Genomic DNA, 22,120 nt, shown 5'->3' on the forward strand with positions numbered 1-22,120 from the left:
CTATTCAATTTCCAAATTTTCTAAAAATTGTCACTGAGTTCTTTTCCCTCCCTCTCCTTAGGGGGTAACATCTGTGAAGGCAAAGGAAGGAGAAGGGGGCCTTCCAGGATGTCAACATATTTTTTTTTTTTTTTTTACTTGCTGACAAAATATTTGTGCTTATTTGCAGGGAAAGCATTATAATTTGATACATGTATAAAATGTTTAATGATCAAGTCAGGTTAATTAGCTTTTCCCTCTTCTCAAATACTATGAAGCCTTTTGGGGAACCTTCAAACACTACTCTCTAGTTGTCTTAAAATGTACAATCAAATGCTGTAGTCGCTCGATATCCTACTTTGCTGTAAAATTAGAACTAATTTGTCATCTAACTATATTTTGGAACCTGTTTTCCAACTTTTCTTTGTTTTCTCCTTCTAACCTTTAGAGACCTCTATTCTATTCTTTATTTCTATGTTCCCAACTTTTTTTTTGGCATCCACAAGTGAGTGAGAACATGTGGTATTTGTCTTTCTGCGAATGTTTAATTTCTTAATCCAGGGGTTAGTAAGAAGGGTGAGCCTTCAGTGAACTATGTGCTTTTAATTTGTGCACTTTTCTATATGCATATTAAAATGTTAATTCAACTTTTTTTTCTTCTTTTTTGTTTTTTTGGCATGCTGGGGATCAAACCCAGGTCTCCCATATGCTGCTAGGCAAGTGGCTCCACCACGGAGGTATGCACTCTGCCCCACATTTTTAAAAGCAATAATCATTGAATTGAAGGTCATAAAAATGGTTAAAATAACTAACATAAGAAGAAATCTGCTCTCATCTAAGATATGTAGTCAAGTTCCCTGCCATGCACAGCTCCACAGTGAAGTGACCTGTACCCAAGGTCACAACAAAATGCCGGGAACAAGCAGAGACGCCCAGCTTGAGGACTTCTAGTCTGTCATTCAAAAACACCAGATTTCTGTTTCAAACCATTTGTTCTACAATATGTGTTACTAATTAACTGGGAAAAACTTGTAATACCATCACATTGGAGTTAATACCAAAGCATTTTTTGCTCATTTAGATTTATTTTTTCCCATGAAATTACTGAACTGATGTCTGGATCAGATATCTCCATTTAATTTGCTGTAACTATGCTTCTCTCTAATAATGCGTAAAACCATCAATGACCGTAAATACGATATAAGCATTTTGCCACATCATCCAACTTAATCACTCTGCTATAAATACATCATGGATGATTTAAATCACATTGATTGGACTCATCACTAGAAAAAAAAATCTTAGCCCTCCGGTTAACTATGACATTTAAGGATGGGAAGGGAAAAATGATTTAGGCTCCTCTGGATTATGTACTTTTAACAATCTTACTGCTTTCCCAGTCAGGCACTGCCATATGACCTCAGCTTTTCCTTTTGTTTAATTTACAACCTTGCTTTTGATAGCTTACCATCTTGCAAGCCATGGGCAGCTGAACTGGGCTAGGATTAGAAAAGCACTGAACTTATACTAAGAACACAATTGATGATTTCTTTCCACTGTAAAAAGTAAATGATCAAGAAAGATGCCTACGGGGGAGGAAGGAGGTAAGGGAAAAGGAGAATGTGAACTGAAATCGAATTCCATGCATGTGTGATTTTATCGGGATGCACTCAACTACTGTGTATCACTATAATGCTCTAATAAAAAAAAAATGCATACAAGCAGAAAATTGAAAACAGGGGTTCTTAACTGGACATCAGAGTACAAGGCAGAGACATTCTGTGCTAAATTGCATGCACGTGTGTGTGTGTAAAGGCCCCACTTCATCAGAATCTCAAAGAAAAATCATGACCTTATGCAGAAGGGGTGAGGGGAATAATCACTAGTTATCATAATAAATAGAAGAGAGTGAAGTTTGGGCGTGAAGGCCCCTCATTTCTATCACAGCTTTTGTTAAATACATAAAGGGTCACGGCATCGTAACTGGGCACTGCATCTTGGACCCTCACAGGCAGGCAGACCTGGCTCCACTCTGCAGATTGAACCTGTCAGAGCGTCACAGCTATTCAATGTGGACACAGGACCTGGGATACAGACAGCATTTAAATCTGTCACCATCAGTCACCTTCAGGTTTAGGTAAAACACCTTGGAGGATTTCGAGGGTCTCTTGGCAGTTCTTTGATCAGGGAGGCCTTCACTGCGTTTTTTTTTTTTTTTTTTTAACAGAATGAATTTTGATTCATTGTACATAAATGGGGTGCAACTTTTCATTTCTGTGGCTGTACCATTGTGTTTTTAAAACAAAGACTCCACATTATATTATAGCATTATAGAAATGCAATACTTAGTGCATGAGTTTGAACTTATGTTTTATAGAGCATGCAAAAAAAAAATCTGCCCTTGATCATTTTAGTAGTGGTCATGATCACTCCATCCCACCTGCCGCTGCCCAAGGCTGCCTCAAATCCAGCCCCGTTTTCCATTTCCTTCCAGTTATTCCCTTTCCAGGCACCAAAACCTGTTGGGTCAATTGCCTGTCAGGTTAACCGCCTGACATTACCTGAAGTACAATCTTTCCTTCCTACCTTCCGAAGAGGGTTCGCCTTCCTTCTCCCTCTCTATTAGGGGCTATCAGGGACATGCTAACCAAAATAGTCAAGACAAATACATTCCATTGCCCTCTTCCTATCTAGGTGTTTAAATGCCAGAGTTATCTTGCAGCTACCCCATGACCATTCTGAACATAGACACAGCTGTCAACAGAAGAATGGAAAACAAGAAAGCCCCTGCGAGTTGGACCTGACAGAAGACAGCTTTGTCACAGGTCTCCAAGTCGAAAATAGATCACCCACCACTCAGAAGGGCCACAGGACACTTTTCCACTCTTATCTCAGCGGCCTCCAGCAGTTAGGTGAAAACGCACTCAGCACTTGACGGAGTGAAGTGTACAAGCAGTGACATGCTTCTGAAAGGACTTCTTTTTGACAGGCCCGGCCAAGGACAAGATGACAATGACTCTGTAAGGTCACGCATGTGAATGTGCTAGCATCCACAACAATCCCAAACTCCAGAAAGGACAGCAAAGGCCCACACCAACAGCTGGTCCAATTGCCCCATTTACTGACCCAAACAAAGCCACTCGCCACCACCACTTTTTGGGCCAGCTGCTTTCCTTGGGATAAACCTTTGCAAATATATTCACAATGCATTCACTTCTCAAGATGTCAGGATGCCCCACAGTCCAGATACTTCACCAGCAGCTCTCTGTACAGGTCGCATCCACATTTTAGGGAGTGAGGTTTTTCTTTTTTCTTTGGTTTGGGGGATTGTTTTTGTTTTGTGTTGTTTTGCTGGTGGCCCTAAGCTTCAAGAGGTCTTCATGTGACCCCAGCACATGACTTCACATGACTGATGGGAAAACATGTCGTGACGAGGTCTATGGTTTCTTTTGTAATTTTTTAAGTATTCAATCAACTTTTTCATCCAAATCTACAATCAGATGAGGTGAACATATTATGTGTAAATGTCATGCCAAAATTCAGGGTGGTTTTCATTCCTATCGGGAACCTGCCTGAACTTCCAGAGGGCTTGTAGCAAGCACACTTGTTTGGGAGCAAAAGAAGGCAAAAGTTTATACCACAATATGTGAGCTTTGAATTCTATACTAGGGCAAATAAAATGCTCCCAATATTTCTTTTGGTTTTTTATGTGTTTGTTTGTTTGTTTTCCTTTGGGGGAATTTTTTTTTTTTTTCTCTAACATTGTCTGGGGGCAAATAACAATCCTTATCTTTCAATTTTTTCCTTCATTGGCACTGTGGGAGAATTTTTACCACACATTTCTCTAAAAACTAAATGAATGTATTCACCCACTCCACCCAAAAAAAATTATTAAAAATATTTTCAAAGAAAGGAACACAGACTGGTCCTTAGTTGGGGGATGTGCCTGAATTTTCTCTCTTCCTTCTATTTTCATTGACCAGAGAGCCCTAAGTAAAAACCTTGGTTCTGAAAGTAATGTAAAGATCTAACAGACTGGCCATTCACCTCATCTTCCACATGGTTACTACAGGAACAACTTCATTTCCAAGATGAAACTGAACTTTCTCCTCTTTTAGAAAACTGATTCAGCCCATTCACTTTGTTTTTAAAGCAGATTGAATTTTGAAAATGGAATTGGAAGCCTGATTGGGGTGAACACCCCACTACAATCTAGCAACGAGTGTACAAAGCCAGGAAATTCTATTTACTTTTGATAGCAACAGCAACTTTTCCACTCTCAAATAAACTTTCCCAACAAATAACAGATGAGCAAGAAAATTCTCAAAGAGCAAGCAAGGAGGGAGGCCCAGTCACTTGAAACACACTCTCAATTCAAACCTGACCTAGAGTTGACAAGAAAACACTACAAAACTCCCCCTGCACACAACAGGATCAATGAAAACCCAGGACCAGCTCCAGAGGCCGCGACACTGACTCCAGGCAGCTCAGCCAGCTCTATCGCAGGTTGAGACCGCACATTTGGCTGGTGCTTTGGGTTGAAAAATAAAACTGCCTTCTGCCATTAACAAGTTAATGAAATGCAGACCCATTAGGTCTGAGGCCACAGGATGCCCACAAGGTTGTAATTAGAATAAAGCCGACTAGGAAACCTAGAGGGTAGTCAAAAATTAGATGAGACCAAAACTTCAAAACTTGTGACAATCATAAGTTGAAACATAAGAGAAATATAGAGTCTACACTGATATATAACTTGATAAAATAAACAAAGGAAGGAGGAGGAATGGCTAATCCTTGTAGAAGGAGTCCAAATGATGAATGTAGAAGGACTAAGAGAACAGAAAACCACCAACAGAACATAACAATGACAGCTGGTGTGGTGGCACACACCTGTAATCCCAGCCACTCAGGAGGCAGAAGGAGGAGGATTGCAAGTTCAAGGTCAGCTTCAGCAATTAGTGAGGCCCTAAGCAATGTAGCGAGACCCTGTCTCAAAATAAAATTTAAAAAATTTAAAAAGGATCGGGGATGTGGCTCAGTGGTAAAGTACCCTCTGGATCCAAAATAAAAACACAGCAGGGATAACGGGTGCAGGCAAACTCCACAGGTGGATGCTAAAATTAGTAGGTGAAAGTCTGAAGAGAAACTGGGGATTTGCATAATCCTACAGTATCTCTCCAGAAATACTCTTCATTACAAAGGAAAAATAGAAACTCTTAACTTTGCAGTTAACAGCACCTTAAGCAAGTGCTGAAGTAAGTGACTCATCGAGAAAAGCAGGATGCTTCTCATCAACAAAAACATCACCTCTGTCAAATCATGAAGCACATCAGAGGGATGCTAATCCAGGGACTAGTGAACCACAGCTGGGGACCAAATCTGAACCTCTGTTCCATTGCACAAATGAAGTTAGACTGGAACACGGCCCTGCAACGCTCCCTTATGCCGCATCTGAGGCTGCGAGGGTGCCACAGCTGAAGATGAGTGTGCGACAGAGACCGTATGACTTGCAAAGCCAAAAATGTTTACCTGGCCCCTTGATAGAAAAGTTGACTGATTCCTGTTCTACCAAACATAAAACTCTTCAAAAGAGTCAAGGTCATAAAAAACAAGGGAAGACTGAAGAACAGCCACACAGTGGAGGAGACAATGGGGACATGACAATCAAATGCCAGGTGGAATCCGGATTGCATCCCAAAATAGAATAAAAAAAAAAGACATTAAAAACCTGCTGGCCTGGGGCAGGGCTATAATCTGATGACTAGTATCCTACCAATATTCCTTTCCTACTTTTGATAAATGTAACATGGTTGGGCAAGATGTAAACTCTTGGGGTTGCAAGGTGAACTGCATATGGAAACTTTATGAAGTATTTTTGCAAATTTTCTGTAACATTATTTCAAAATAAAAAGTTAAGTGCAATGAACTCCTCAGCCTGATCTCAGGCAGAGAGGGAGCAGCTGCTGCTGCCATCTCCAGGCCAGCACTGACCTTCCAAGGTTTATCTTATGGGGTTTAAAACCAACTGTAAAAATAATTCCAGTGTCACCAAGACTTCAGGCCAGTGCCCTGAAGGGCAGACAGGATTAGCAGAGAACATTCCTTGCTTCAACCAATAATGCCCTTAAAAACATATTGCAGTTTGGGGTCCCCTGCATTCAAATGCAAAGCACAAACACAAGAATGGCCTGAGACATCTAAATCTCTCCCCTGGGGTCTACTGAAACCTAAACTAACCACGAAAGACAAAGGGATGTGAACATTTTCTGGAAGTCTTGGTAGGGGGAGGTTGGATGCAAACCCCACCGCAGAGGAGACACAGTCTGGACAGCAGAGGGAGACAGTGTATCCCTAGGATTCAGGGCCAGTCCTGTCACCAGTTTCTTCAGCAGCCCTGACAAGGAGAGAAATGCCTTTACACGTGTCCCTTCTTCGCTTGCTCAAGGGCTGTCCCTGCATGGCCAGCAAGGAATGTGAGAAAAGAAAGTGCCCACATTTCTCTCCCCTCATTCGGGACAGGCACAGGCCACCCAGACTCAAGACTCTTCATGAATCACATCTCTAATTATGCCAGAACAGAGAGAGAGAATCAGACAGAGCTTGTAAGGGAAAAGTGGACAGGAGAGAGATGCAAAGGGCACTGGGTGAAGGGACAGGGCGCACATGGGCGGCAGGAAGGGAAAGTGTGAAGGCAGCTTTCCTTTGCAAGGAGCAGCTGAGCAAACCAGCCCTGTAAAACCAGCTGCTCAGCCTCACGCGGGCAGCAAAGCCGGGACAAAAGGAAGGTCCCAGCACACCAGCCATGAAGGCCAGTGGGTGCCCCTCCTGCCAGGTGACAAGCACCGAGGAGCCCTGAGCCTGGCTCACTAGCTGCATGTGACAGTCCTGGAGCTGGCCAAATACCCTTGGCAGATCCTGGCTCTCAGCTAAACACGAGACCCAGGAGGAGAGCAGCAGGCCGTCTAGCACACCAAGCCCGAGGGCTGCAAACAGGAGGCCCACAGGAGGAGGCTCCTACCCTGGGAACTGACAGGGCCTCCTCCCTCTTTGCAAGAAACAAACCCTGAGGTGGGGAAGAACCAGGCAGTAGCCAGTGCCATCTGGAGAAGGAGGTGGCAGTGTTTATGAATGGACCATTTTGGACAGGAAAACAGCCTTCAGGCTGCCCAGACCAGGCCATCCCTCCCCTCTCTGAAAATTCCTCCAGCCCCATCTGTTCGGAAGGAGGTAACACACCCAAGAAGCTACCCACCACCCACTCCCGGGCTTCCGCCCTCACCAAGAGCATTCCAGTGGTTTTGCCAAACAAACTAATGCTCTCCCCAGGGCAGACTGCGTGACAACAGGTGCCCGGCTTTAATGCCAGCTTATAGTTTCTGGATTTCATTGTTTTGTTTTGTTTTTTAATTAGCCTAATAATTGTTTTTCAAGTCTATTTTAAAGCAGTGTTGTCCTACTATGCCCTTTGCTAGCAATTTCAGAAGAGGAGGTTTAGAAGCAGCAGTGGAACCGTCCTCGACCGCCTCTGGCGCCAGACAGCATGAGCGGTGAATGACAATTGCCAAATGAAGGTCTTCCGTGGCCATCTGCACTGGGCCTTGCACGCTAGATGGGAAAAGTGTGGGCATGTGCCTCAGTCGGTCAGGGCTGGGGGAGGCAGACCTCCTCCCAGCCCTCGGCCATGCCCTCTCCCAGAAAACAGCCCAGCTGTGGACAGACCGACCTCCAGCATTCTGTTTTCAACTGCCCTGTCCTTCCACCTAGCCTGGGGGTAGCGGGGGGTTCAAGATTCACTAAGGAATTCAGCCTGACTACCCTTGATTTTCACAACAGTGCTATGAGGCAGGCACAGCAGACAGGAAACTAAGACATAGGGGTGACATGATGTGCCCCACTAAAGAACAATAACAGAAATCATGATAATTAAGAAGAAAAAGGCCAGCAAACATTTATTGGGTACTTCTTATATGCCAGGTACTGTGCTAACCAATCTACACAGGCTTCTTCCTGGCCCCGACCCTGGAAAGAAGGGAGTGTTTGTAAATGAGAAAGAGGCTCCATTTTATGGATTTGAAAACTGAGACTCAAAGAAGCCCATTTTTCTGCCCAAAGCCACAAAGCTATTTAGCACAGTATCCTAGGTTTGAATCCAGAGCCTCTCTGCCTCTAATGGAGTCTTGTAGCTGTGTTCCAAGCCTGGATGAGCAGAAACCAAGTCTCTTCAGGAGTCCAAGGTATTACTGGAACTTCCAGTCTCCTGGTGCAAAGCTCCTACTGCATCATTCCATAGAAATGTCACATCCTGGCTAAGCATGAAGTGATTCTATCGTACACATTCTCCTCCTGTTCACTGCCTCTACAATAAAATTTGGAAAACCCATTATGGCCATCAAGCTCAACTTCTTCATGTTCCAGATGTAAGCCTCCAAGTCTCAGCAAAGTCAAGCTGATTGGCAGAGGGGCTTTGAGGCTGGACAGAGAACAGAACCAAACTGCACCTTCCCAGAAATGAATAACAAGGGAGAAGTCACAGAAGTGAGTCCTTTCCCTGGCTAGTCCCAACTCTGGATGTCCCTCTTAAGTGACACAGCCATGGGTATACTGCTGCTTTAACCAATGTGAACCAATTACAAGCAGTCTCAGAGTAGTTATGGGCTCAAAGATGTCTTGAAACAGAATTCCAGGTAGTGAGACCCTCAAAGCAAGTCAATGGCAAATTAGCTACTTAAATGTCTTCACACCTAAATGTTTTTTCGCATAATCATTTTTAGTCTTTGGTCTTTGCTAGGTTTTCATAGAAATCTCTTTTGTATGAATAAAGTTTGGGTTATTCTTGTGGCTGTATATCCCCAGCATGTATTGAAAGAAATTCTTTATCCTCAAATATTCATCTCCATTTATGCCTTTATCTTATGTTATTTGGTTTATGTGTCTTCTCCACACTAGACAATAAGACCCACTTGTAAGGATCCCACCTATTCCACTCATCACTCAGCAGACAGACAGCACCTAGCAGGTAGTAGGTGTTCAGTTACTACTTCTCTCTGACTTGAATTAACTAGGAATAAAGTGTCCTATGGGTTAGACTTGTAAGGAGCAAGCTCTGGAGGGTGGGAATCCTCTTTGCTTCAAGTAAAACAATTTGGAAAGCTACAATTTTCCTAGTCAGGTGAACATCATTGTCTTTGGACAGACCTCCATTACAGAAGACACACCATGTATGATATGCACAATACATAAATATACGGCCATCAAAACCACCAACCTTGTATTTAAGATCCCTTGTTACAAAACACACCTATGAGAAAATTAGAGTAATTAAACATTGGGTAACCCTCCGGTTTTTCCAAAATATCACTTAGCACCAATTAGAACTAAAAAAAGAAAAATCCAATTTTAGCCTTATTTGAAATTTTAGACACAATGATTCTGGGATTTTAACAAGATTTTCACATTTTCAGATGGAGTACATATTTTTTATTTTTCTTTATAGCCTCTGTGTTTGTTTTCTTTTGTTTGGGTGGGGTTGATTTTTTTGTTTTTCCCCCACACAAAACCTGGGTCTCACACGTTAGGCAAGCACTCTATCACTGAGCCACACCCCCAGACTCTTCATAGCCTCTTTCACCCCCAATTTCAAAACCATATTGTGTTAACAGGAAAATAAATAAATAGTATTTGGTGGTTCCCAAAAAGCCAAGTTCACTATGTCAAGGATATAGAGGCTTGAACAAAGAGGTTTGCCACAACCAAGGAGACTTAAAAAGAACAAGAAATTATTCTTCCCTATCAATGAATTGTGGTTTTTGAAATTCTTGGATAAAGTCATATAAAGACAAACTCTACAACCAGAGGAAAAAACTGCATGTAAACAGCTCAAGATGTGCAGGGCCTCAAGTGTGAGAAGCACTAAGTGCTGGCACCCCTTGAATTCTGAGCATGTTGTTTCTAATTAGCATTTCATCTCAGAGCACCGTTTTTCTTCACTGGCTTTTTTTTTTCTTCTTCTTCTTTTCTGTGTTTTGTTTAAATGTCTCTGTCTTGGTTGGAAACATTTCATGCACTATTTATAGACAATTGAGTACACTGCTTTCAAATGTCCTTTTTCTCTGAGAGATGCAGAGCTCCTTATACATGAATCAGCACCATCAGGAAGCTGGAACTGCAGCAACAAGGACACCAATAATTCAGCAGATCCCAACTTCAGTGCCTGGAATGCACAACTGCCACCAGATCCTGTGCCAAACCCCAGTACAATGGCAATGTCCCGGCTTTACCCTACAAGTTCTGGAGGACAAAGTGAAAAGCAATCAGTTCTCAGAGTAATGCAGAACCATATCTGGAATGGATAGCCCATGCCTGGGCTGCTCCAGCAGGAATCCAGCACCTGGTATCTGTGCCGACTACGACTGCAGGTGATTCTATCTGAATCACGTCTTGCCCTCATTCCTTCTCATTCTCAGACACTGTGTTAGAGCCCCACACGTATCTGAGAAATGTAAGCCCAGAGCAGTTATCATTTCTGCCTGCTTACTCTCTGCTGGACACTCTACTCAGTGATTACATAATTACCTCATTTAATCCTCCCAAACCAGTAGAATGGGTATTGTTATTTCTTTCATAATGAGGAAACTGAAACTCAGAAACTTGGAAGCAAGGTCACAGCTAGTAAGTGGAGAGCCAAAGGCGAGCCCAGGTCTGTCTCTGATTTGAAAGGCTAGACTCCCCAAGGACCAAGGGGAGACCATGTTAATCCCTCAGGAGCTCACGATGATTACTAAGCCACAGTATTATATAGCGGTGAAGCACACAGACTCCAAAAGCAAGCTAGCTCCCTCATCCATTCAAACTTCAGCTCGGCCTCGCACCAGCTGAACTCAACCTCTTTATATTTCAGTTCCTCTTCTGTGAGGTGGACGTAACAATTGTTTCATAAGGATGTTTGAGAATTGAATAAAATAACACCTGTAAAGCCCTCAGAACCACCATGTAAACACACAGTAAATGTTAACTGATGAAGATAATGGTGGTAGTGGTTTCAAGGATAGGCTCTGTTCTTGACTTTGGAGGCTCCCTTCAAACCTAGTCCACCATCCAATCTAACGCTTTGCCCGTGACAATTCTTCATAAATCTTATTCTTCCAAACACATATTCTTCCCCCTTGTTTCCCCATGTTCTTCTCTGATAAAATTTCAATGACTTCACTTCCACCAATTAAAACCTCTCACTCATTCACAGCTCCTTCAAATCCCACCTCCTCCTTGAAGTCTTCCCCAAACACTGAAGCCCATTGGTCTTTTCTTTCCAGACAATTTGCATCTCAGAGCGTTGGTTCTTAGAGTGGCATTAGCAATCAACAATGTACTATGAATAGAAAATTAAAACCTGTCTTGAAATATTCATTAACTATCTCAGTTATGTTCGCCTTTTCACAACTTGTTTGCAAGCTACCAGAGGATGGAATAAGAGATACTTCTTCATCTCCACGTGCAATGACACAGAACTATGTCAGACACACTCATACCCACACACATACAAAATAGACATATCCTCTGGCAGAGGAATCCTAAAGTTATTGGCTTAAATTATTTTGGATTACAAGGATACTGAATGAAATCAACAAAGAGCCTTAAGAATATAGCACACCAACAACATTAAATACCAGACCCTGTATTTGATCTCAAAGACTTAAGCAGTACTCAGTCTTAATGCCTGCACTTATTACCAGCTCGTTAATATGCAGGGCTCCTAATGCAATTAAAACTATTTGGATTAAACAATTCAAAAGCATGAATCCAGTGAGCTGCAAAGTGATCCACAAAGACTTGGGCAACATTACTGAGCTTGTGTCATTATGACAAAGACATCTAGCTACTGATTATGTAATTCAAGTCCTCTCGGCAACTGGAAATGGACTTATTCCCATTGGGAATAATTCTAAGAAGATGGCAAAGATCTTGTTTAAATTGTAAGTCACTGGAATCCTGTAACCTGAAAGTAGTAGGACAACACAGAGCTCCTGGTTGTAAGAGTTCCCTGTCATAAGCAATGCCCTGTGCACACAGAAGCCAGGTGCAGAACGCATAAACTGGCGAAACGGTACAGTCCCTAATGGATGCTACAGAAAATAAGACTTGATTATCCGGCCAGTTCACCTGTTATTAAAGCCCAGCCCAGGGACTGAAATGCACCCTTGGAGACTTTTTTCCAGGCATCAACTTCAAAAAGCAATGGCAAAATAAAAATGCAGGAGAGGTTGTTCAGAATAACCTCATGTCTGTTCCCTGCCTCAGCAAGTCAATCCTCAAACTGCCAAGAGAAAGCCTCTCCTCAAAATGTTTAAGAAGCCATCCCCAGAAGGTATGTCTCTCTCACACACACAAATGGCATTTCCTCTCCATGTGATAGTAGCTCACAGATTACTAAGTCATGACAGTTTTCATCAGCTCTCCAAGCACACCAGTTTAGGACAAGCCCCAGAGTCACCCGAGTCCTGTAAACAACTTGAACCACATTTGCCCAGATTCTAAATAGCCCCATGTCTTCACCATGTAAAGAGCTGGAATGAGTGGGTTACAGAATGCAGTTCTAGGTTCCAAATCACACAGGCCCCCACAGCCTGACCTGCATCCTCCCCTGCAGCCTGTGCGTCAGTACCCACTGAGGATGCCAACTCCCAGTGCTGGCAAGGCTGACCGGAAGGAAGCGCATGGCATAGCTAGCAGCAGGGAATATCTGTGCAGCTTCTCAGAAATCCATTGAAAATGTTAAAAAGGGGTTGGGGATGTAGCTCAGGGCAGAGTGCTTGCCTAGCATATGAAAGGCCCTGGAGTCAATCTCCACTACAAAAAAAAAAAAAAGTAACCTGAAAATATTAAAAAGGCAGGGTACAATTGTGCCTGCCTATAATCCCAGGTCCTTGGGAGGCTGAGGCAGAAGGATCACAAATTTGAGGTCAGTCTGGGCAATTTAGGGAGACTCTGGCTGAAAATAAAATTAAAAGAAAAATTGAAACCTCTGGGGATGTAGCTTAGTGGTTCAATTCCCAATACCACGCACTGCGGCAAAAAAAAAAAAAAAAAAAAAAGGAAAGAAAGAGAGAAAAGAAAACAGTGAAAATGGCTGGGGATGTAGCTTAGTGATATGGGCACTTGCCTCACATGCATGAGCACAGGGTTCAGACCCCCGTACCGGTGATGCAGGGAAGCATTTCCACTCCCTGTCTCACTATAATGGACTATAATTTAATATGGGGGGAAATTTTAGGCAGAAAAGAATTACCACATTTTAAAAGGAAAAAAAAAAACCCTAAATAAATAGTATGTAGTCAATATGTACATTCTACAAGTAAGGATAAGGGGGAAAAAAGCAAATCCAAAGTTGACCATTATAATACGATTAAAACTTGAGGGAAAAAGAGAGAAAAACGATCACATATATATACAAACGACTCCCAAACAACAGCTGATTTTGGAGAGTGGACCCAGACGGTTTTCATTCTGCTTTTCTGTTGTCCTATAAAAACACAAACATTATTTAAAAAAAAAAAAAAAGAAAGAAAGAAAAAAAATTTAAAGTACAGCCATAAGCGCTGGCGCACGCCAGTAATTCCAGTGGCTCAGGAGGCTGAGGCAGGAGGACCGAGAGTTCAAAGCAGCCTTGGCAACTTAGCGAGGCCCTAAGCAATTCAGTGAGACCCCGTCTCTAAATAAAATATAAAAAAGGGTTGGGGATGTGGCTCCGTGGTTAAGTGCCCCTGAGTTCAATCCGCTGTACAAAACAAAAGGACAACAACAAAAAGGCTACAGTTCAAGTCCACTGCACAACCCAGCACGGTAGGCGCATGGGCGCTCCAAAACGAATCGCTTGCCCACCGCAGGGGAAAAGCCCAGCTCTCGGGCGCTGTGAGTCCCCGCTCCCCGCAGCGTGGCAACGTCTCCAGTCGGGATGCAGCCGCTGCTGGCCCCCGGGCTATGTGCCAGACGTGGTTCTGCTCCCCCGCACCGGGAAGCGGGCCCTCCACTGCACACTGGGCCAGCGGTTTCGCTGTCCCTAAAAGCTCGGGGTCCCAGGGAAGGCAGCCGATTCCAAACTCGGCGGGACTAACGCAGGGTCCCAGCGCCCGTGACACGGGGCACAGGGACCTTCCCCTTGCTCGGGCTGCAAGATTTCTTACACTTCCGAGTGTTAAAGCACACACGGGGTTGGATTCTTCGGAGCGCTCAGCAGAAAACCAGGATCCAAGAGGAAGGGATGGGTGGTCCAGCCAGAAACTGGCCAGGGTGGCCGCCTTCCCAGCGGCCGCTGGAGGCGCCACTCGCAGAGTCCCGGGCATCGCCTCCGGGAGGGCGGGAGAGGCGGCTCCACGTGCAGAGCCACTAAACCGTACCCCCATTGGGCTCCCTGAAATCCCCGGGTAAAATCAATCTGAGCAAAATTGGATTCTCTGTGAACAGCCAGCCAACCAGAGAGGAAGAGGAGTCCCCACTCCAGGCCCTAAAATACCTTCAGGTTGTCCCTCTGGTGTGAATGTGAATTCCTTGAAGAGGAGTGGCTGTCAACCTCAGCACCGGCACCAGCTGACATTCTGACCATCAGAACTGACTCAAAAAGCACTTCAGAACAGGACTCAGTTTTAAAAACCCGAGAATTCCTAGGGAATATGAATAATCACGGTAGGATGAATCTGCTGTAAATTAACATTTAAAATGGAAAAAAGACTTAAAGGGGACGTTTCCTGGGAATACAGTTAATAAACTTGTAAAAATACTTTTTTAAACATTACATCACTTCTATTCATTTTTTGAAATCTTGAATTAGAGGTACTTGTTTAACAAACACACAGTGCATAATACTTGCATAGGCACTGTTCTGGGCACTATACAAATATTTACTCATTTCTAATAAAAACCCTAATAATGTAGGTGGATGATGACCCTGTCTCAGTCTGTTTTCTGTTGCTATAACAAAATATCTGAGGTTGAGTGCTTTATAAAGAAGAGGTTTTGAGTTCCGTGCAGGGCTGTCGGAGCGCCATGGCTTCCCCGAGAGAAAATGTCAGCTTACTATTCAAGTTATACTGCTTGACAGTGATGACCTTGGTGGCTGCAGCTTATACTATAGCTTTAAGATACACAAGGACAACGGATAAAGAACTCTATTTTTCAACCACAGCTGTGTGTGTTACAGAAGTTATAAAGTTATTGCTAAGTGTGGGACTTCTAGCTAATGCCTTGATAAATTAGCCCAGGATTATATGCCTTCTAGTAGTACTAATCAGATCAAGAGTTGGAAGAATGAGGCCTACTTTTGACCAAAAATAGGTCAGAAAGAATTGGTTTCAGTCAGTTGATAGCGAATTTAGGTGGGGAGGCAGCAGTGGAATCTCTCTGTATTCAACATGGAGCTTCAGGACTTCTTCAGAGAAACTGGTAGTCTGGGTAGATTCAAGGCATCTTTAAGCGAAAACGTCTTGGGGAGCCCCAAGGAACTGATGAAGTGAAGTGTGCCATCGTTAGTATATGCTGTTCAGAACAACATGGCTTTCCTAGCTCTTAGCAATCTGGATGCAGCAGTATACCAGGTGACTTATCAGTTGAAGATTCCCTGTACTGCTTTATGTACTGTTTTAATGTTAAACCGGACACTCAGCAAATTACAGTGGATTTCAGTTTTTATGCCACGTGGAGTCCCACTTGTACAGTGGAAACCAGCCCAAGCTACAAAAGTTGTGGTGGAACAGAATCCATTATTAGGGTTTGGGGCTATAGCTGTTGCTGTATTGTGCTCAGGATTTGCAGGAGCTTGTATTTTTGAAAAGTCTTAAAGAGTTCAGACACTTCCCTTTGGGTGAGAAACATTCCAATGTATCTATCAGGGATCGTTGTGACATTAGTTGGCGCCTACTTGTCAGATGGAGCTGAAATTAAAGAAAAAGGGTTTTTCTATGGTTACACTTATTTACGTCTGGTTTGCTATCTTTCTTGCAAGTGTTGGAGGCCCTCTACACTTCTGTTGTGGTCAGTATACAGACAACATTATAAAAGGGTTTTCTGCAGCAGCAGCCATTGTCCTTTCTACCATTGCTTCAGTGATGCTCTTTGGATTACAGATAACACTACCTTTGCTCTAAGTACTCTTCTTGTGTGTGTTTCCATATATCTCTATGGACTACCTAGACAAGGACACTACATCATCCCACAAGGTGAAACAGCTTCAAAAAGAGAGAATCATTAGAGTGTGATTTGAGCCTCAGGAGAGAGTTCTACTATGACTAAACCATTTGCATTAAACTCGAGCCTCTAATCAATCTTGGAAGGTAGCTTAAACAGAACAAATTAACGGTATGGCATGAGAATTAAGAAGAAAACTGTATGAATGAACTGTAATACAGAGATTTAACGTGGGCCTGTTTGGGTCAAGCTGTTTTAGAATGAAGAATTTTATTACTATATATATAAATTATGTATATAAAAAGCTATGGAGATGATTATGGTATTAAAATCATGTGAAGCTACAATATTCAAGTAAGAAGGTATGGGAAAATGTTCAAGGGTTAAAGTGCCAAAGCTATTTCTGTACTAACTGTTCTCTTGTTCAGGAACCAGGGGAGAAGGATGGCCCTTCCTTGTTCTCCAGTTCATGTACAATATTGTGCCCCAGCAGCAGTAGAGACCTAGCTCTTCAAAGAGGCAGAAAACAGACAGGCTAGTTGAGAAATAAACGGGATGTGTAACTTCTCAAATGGAATCTATTTCCTAACTCAGACAATGATTTCTAGGTGGTGACTGAGTACTCCTTTAGTGCTGTATTTGTGCCATTCATTGTCTGGTTCATATTTCTTTCCTCTTAGGTGATGTACTTTTTTTCAAAGAAATTTCTGATGTCACTTTTATACTTTTTTTTTTATAAAGTATGGTTAAATGTTGTGCTCTCAAAAATTTGTGAAATTTCAGTGTTTTTAAAAAAATTTCTATGATTGGGAAATTCAGAAATAAACTTATTTATATGAAAAAAAAAAAAAGGTTTATTTAGTGCAGGATTGGGTGATCCTATAGGTTTCACCTCTGGTGAAGGCCATTGGCTGCATCACAACATGGCAGATGATGTTATGGCATACAAGAGGGAGAGATCACATAGTAAGGCCAGAAGCCAGAGGGATTCAGGAAGCAGGTTCCTTCTTTTATAACAACTCACTCTTCCATGAGCACTCACGGGGGTCCCATGAGAACTATATCAGTCCCTTCAGAGGGCAGTGCCCCTCAAAGATCTCATCACCTGCCTTCCTTTAGGCCCCACCTCTTAAAGGTTCTACCACCTCTCAACTTCACCACCCTGGGGACCACACTTCCAGCCCATGAACCTCTGTGGGATGCACTCAAACCTTATACAAACCATAACACCCCCATTTTACAGAGCCAGTAACTGAGGCATAGAGAAGTTAAGTAACTTGCCCAAGATAACAGCAGATAAGTGGCAAGTGGCAGGCGGGGATTCAAACTCAGAGTGGATCCAGAGACCACTAAGCTGTGGTGAAACCAACATCCTCAAATAGTACTGTTGACTTTTTAAATTGGCACAGCTTTATGGTGAAGCAATTTGGAAAAAAAATATCAAGAGCAATAAAAATATATTCTTTGACCTGGAGTTCCCACTATGGGACATTGTCCAAAACTAAATGCATGAGAAAATCCATTACAATATCGGTAAGAGTGAAAAACTAGGATCCTGGCTGCCCATCAGCAGATAAATATTAGAAAAATATTGGTAGTTTGACTCAGTGGAATATGGAGCAATCACAAAAAATTAAACTATGAAAATGATTCAACTGCAAGAAAATATTTTTATATATCATGTTAAAGAGCAGACTGGAGGCAGCTCAGCAGTAGAGCCCTTGCCCACAATGTGCAAGATCCTGGTTTGGGGGGTAGGGGATATAGCTCAGTTGATAGAGTGCTTGCCTCACAAGCACAAGGCCTGGTTTCAATCCCCAGCACTGCAAAAGAAAAAAAAAAAAAAAAAACAAGAAAAACAGAATGTGGTGAAATCAAAGGGAGATCAGTAGAGTCAAGGAAAGGACCAGGACAAGGGAGGGGGATGAGAAAGAAAAGAGAAATACTGGGGAATGATACTGGTCAAATTATAGTTATATTGTATGCATGCTTGAATATGTAACAGATGCTGCTACTATGTATAATTATTATGCATTAATAAAGATATGAGGAAAAAACCCACATCAACAAAGAAGAAAACAAGTGAAATTGTATGCAACACAGTAATCTCTTCTAAGCTGTAGTTTTGCTTCCCACAGTTTCAGTGACCTGCAATTAATTACAGTTTAAAAATATTAAATGGAAAAGTCTAGAAATAAATAATTCATAAGTTTAAAATGGCAAACTCTTCTGAATAATCTGATGAAATCCCTCCCAGTCCTGCTCTGTCCTGCCAGGAATGTGAATCTTCCTTTCATTCAGGTATCCATGTTGTATATGCTACTCAACCATCAGTCACTTGGTAGCTGTCTTGGTTATCAGATCGACTGTCACAGTATCACACTACTTGTGCCCAATTCTTATTTTAATTAATAAAGGGCCCATCTCATGAGAACAGTGATGCAATGGAGGCACTAGAACATAAAACACGGAAGGACAAATTAACTGTGGTACTGTGTGACACTACAGAGCATTGAGAAAAAAAACATGGTATGTTTAGGGTGTCAGGCATCAACTGGGGGTCTAGGACATATCTGCTGTAAAGAAGAGGGGACTGCTGTATTTTAAAATACACGCACATGACCAAGAATAAAAGGCAAATAACTGAGTCTGACAAAGAGATTATTGCTAGTATTTTTATTTCAAATTTTTTCTTTTATATTATTAATATATACTATATACTATTACTATATATGTAATACTATTTTACATAAAACTTGGAGAAAAGAATGTCTCAGAATATTTATAAGACTAAGCCAGATTTTCCCAAACCCTGAGCATTCAGCAGGAAACATAACAGGGAAGGAGGACCAGGCAGTGGGCACTGCTCTCACTGGCTGTGCTGGGGAACTCCAGCTGAGACCATCACCCTGCATTCCAGGCCTCCCATCAACCCCCACAATCACAAAAGCAGTAAAAGCAGTGAAAGAAGGGAAGACTCATGACCCAGGCTTTTCTCTTTCTTTTTCTTTTCTTTTTAATGTGATCCTGGGGCTCAAATCTAGTGCCTAACGCATGCTAGGCAAATGCTCTACCACTGAACCCCAACCCCAGCCCAGTGCCTAGGGCTTTTCACACACAAGTGTACATCTAAAGAAGCACAGTTCTGTTGAGCGAGGCTTAGGTCTCACCAGGGTACAACTTAAGGATGCGACACATACTTCATCTTTCTAAGCCAGGTAACAAACAATGGTCCCTGGGAAAGAGACAGAGTGATCCGGACCATTGCTTGGATCCACCTTGAAACTCCAAAATGTGAGATCCTTAGACTCCTAAGACATCAAGTGGAGACAAGGGGAAAACAAGACAAAAATATTCTCTTTATCCCCAGCACCGCAAAAAAAAAAAAAAAAAAAAAAAAAAAAATTCTCTTTAGCAGGAACAACCAAACCAGGTGAAATCATAAGGTTTCAAATAGATATATCAATAGGCTCACTAAATAAAGTTCCGTCATGGTCAAAAACCAAGCAAAAGTATCTTGAACAGCTAAACAGGATGAAATGGAAGTTTCAAAGAAATGGCATATTATTTTAAAGTCAGCAACTCTTTTATCAGGAGTTTGTCCATTCAAGTCCCAAGCTTTATCTAGAAGGCAGCAAGAGCATCCTTCAGTCACTGTGTGCCTAAGGACTGTGGCAACACGCAGCTTTTCCCACCCCACCCTTTCCTCTTATGAGTTGAACAGACCAAAAAACAAAAAAGCGCCAGTTTGACAGGCAGGGCCAGTTCCTTTAAATTTACTACAACCAAGTGAAGACTCAAAGTTTGCAGATTTGAAAACAATCTGTTGAGCCTAAATGTGTTGTAATTTAAGCCAAAGGTTTTGGGTGTGTGTGTGTGTGTGTGTGTTTTAAAGAAACATTAAGGTAAGTGGTTGATGTGGCACAGCAGACAAAAGCCCAGGAGCAATTTCTCAGCAGACGGTAGTGGCCTGTGAACACATCATGCTTCAAGTGATTGCTTTTAACAGAAAATGCAAATCATGTATGGAAGGAGCTCAGTGTTTATGTGTCATTCTTAGTCCCCACAAGTAAAACGACTGAGCGCACCCACGCACATGCACGCACGCACACGGCTTCCCAGGGCTCATCTCTCACGCTGTTCAGCAAATGTTTTCATAATTCTCCAGCCACAACCAACCTCACCATCTGCAGATTAGCAAAAGCAATTGGTATTTTAAATTAATCTTCCACTTATCCTCAACCACAGTTTTGCCATCACACCAAAAGAGGGAAGTTTTTCCTCTAGTTAAAAACAACATCTTAAGGGGGTCCAGGAAAAAAGCAGGGGGCCGGGTGGGGTGGGGGGGTGTCCAGAAAACCATGAACTCAAAACACATCCGTGTGTAAATGTGCAAGGGGAAATAACACATCTTTGGCTGACTGTAATACTTTTGCATATAAATCACCTCTTTTCCCTTTATTTTCTGTTCTTTTGTGTAAGACACCATGTTGCGGGGCAGGCCTCAAACTCAGTTCTCCAGCCTCAACTCCCTGAGTAGCTGGGCCTACAGGCAGGCGCTGCCACACCCAGCTTTTATCAATTGCCATTTTCAGAATCACTTTGAAAAGGGGGATAAAGGCAAAACAAAGCAAGGGTCAGGACTTATAATGACCAACAGGGGTTTTTCAAGTGTTTTCTTTTTAAAATGTCCATAGGGAATTGCCCTAAAAAGTTCAAAAAAGACCCTATCTGTCCTTGACTTCAAGTGAAACTCTAGGCCAAAGAATCTTGAGAGCCAGGGTGAACTCTGCCCTCTCCCCTCCCCTATTCACAGTCCTCAAAGAGCAGACATTAAAAAGACTTCCAAGAGGGAATTTAAGAGGGTTTCTGAAAGTTTCCCCCAGGGCTGTGATCACTCATCAGAAACTCTCTGGGCAGGAATGACACTGTTAGGTTTCTTTCTCTCCCTCATCCACCTGTTGTTCCCAGTCTCCTTGCAGGGCCAGGGCCATTGCAGTTTCTGCCTGAAGGACAAGGTCTCTCCTGCAATCCAGTAACCCCCCTTCAATCAAAGTGGCTGCCTCTCAATTGGAGCCCCCTTCAAAAATATGTGCCACTGCGAGCTGCCTTATAGCCAAGCATCTGCAAATACCCACAGGTGGTCATTTTGTCCTTGATTTGTTTTTCTTTTTCAGCATGATGCTGGGCTCCATCTTAACCTTCTAGAATATGTGGAGCTGGGATGGGTGAAGGCACACAGACTCAGAGAGCAAGGGGTTCGACTAGTTGTCCCTAACTTCCCGTGGGGCCTCTGGACTCAAGGTAGACCCAGCCACAGTTCTGGAATTCCAGGCAGGGATGCTTGGCATAAGTAAGTAATTGAGTTAAGGGAGATCTAAAGAAAGACTTCACGTTCACATTCATATGCTAAACTCAGTTAAAAATAGACTCAAGAAGGGCCTGACTTCACTTTTAATTTTAGCCTGGTGATGAACATGCCCTAAAGACAGAAAGTCACCAGGCATTTTCCTGAGTGCAGTGATCTTCATATTTTTATAAAAAGGAAATGCAGCATGTTCTATTAATAAAAGTGCTGTAGCCTCAGTTAAATCTGGACAGTTCGTAAATGTTGGCTCCCCTGGCCAGCCGCTCACTCACACCCAAGCAGGCAAGTGGGCAGGTCACATGCCTGGGGGGAGGGGGTGGCCCGGGGATCAAAGGCCACATGTGATCGCTTTGTGATCAGCAAGGCACTACAAGGCATGGCCCCTGGACACCTCCCAGGTGACCAAGTGACTCAACCAAGTTCATCGGCCAGTAACTTTTAAAGGGCGCGTGAAATGATCCACGTTGCCAGGATGGAGACCTGTGTGGTATGAGACTCAGAGACCAAAGGGGGACTGTGCTATAGCCGTGAGAGGTAAACAAACTAGCAAGGCGTGACAGTGCGGCGCTGGCTTCAGAAAGGACAGGCCATTTCGCTTTC

At 42.8% G+C, this 22,120-nt stretch overlaps 1 protein-coding gene and 1 pseudogene across 2 annotated transcripts in view; one reads left to right on the forward strand and one right to left on the reverse strand.

The window, feature by feature from the left end:
• The window catches only part of RBM20 (RNA binding motif protein 20), a 175,803-nt gene that overhangs the window by 132,461 nt on the left and 21,222 nt on the right, over nucleotides 1-22,120 (reverse strand). The gene's annotated exons all lie outside the window — the stretch shown is intronic.
• LOC306660439 (CMP-sialic acid transporter-like) lies at nucleotides 15,011-16,333 on the forward strand (annotated as a pseudogene). Its single transcript has 3 exons — nucleotides 15,011-15,209; nucleotides 15,404-15,786; nucleotides 15,971-16,333. The product of its transcript is annotated as a CMP-sialic acid transporter-like (transcript).

The sequence above is a fragment of the Sciurus vulgaris genome (assembly GCF_902686455.1).
Source record: "Sciurus vulgaris genome assembly, chromosome: 4".
In the NCBI taxonomy this organism is placed as follows: Eukaryota; Metazoa; Chordata; class Mammalia; order Rodentia; family Sciuridae; genus Sciurus; species Sciurus vulgaris.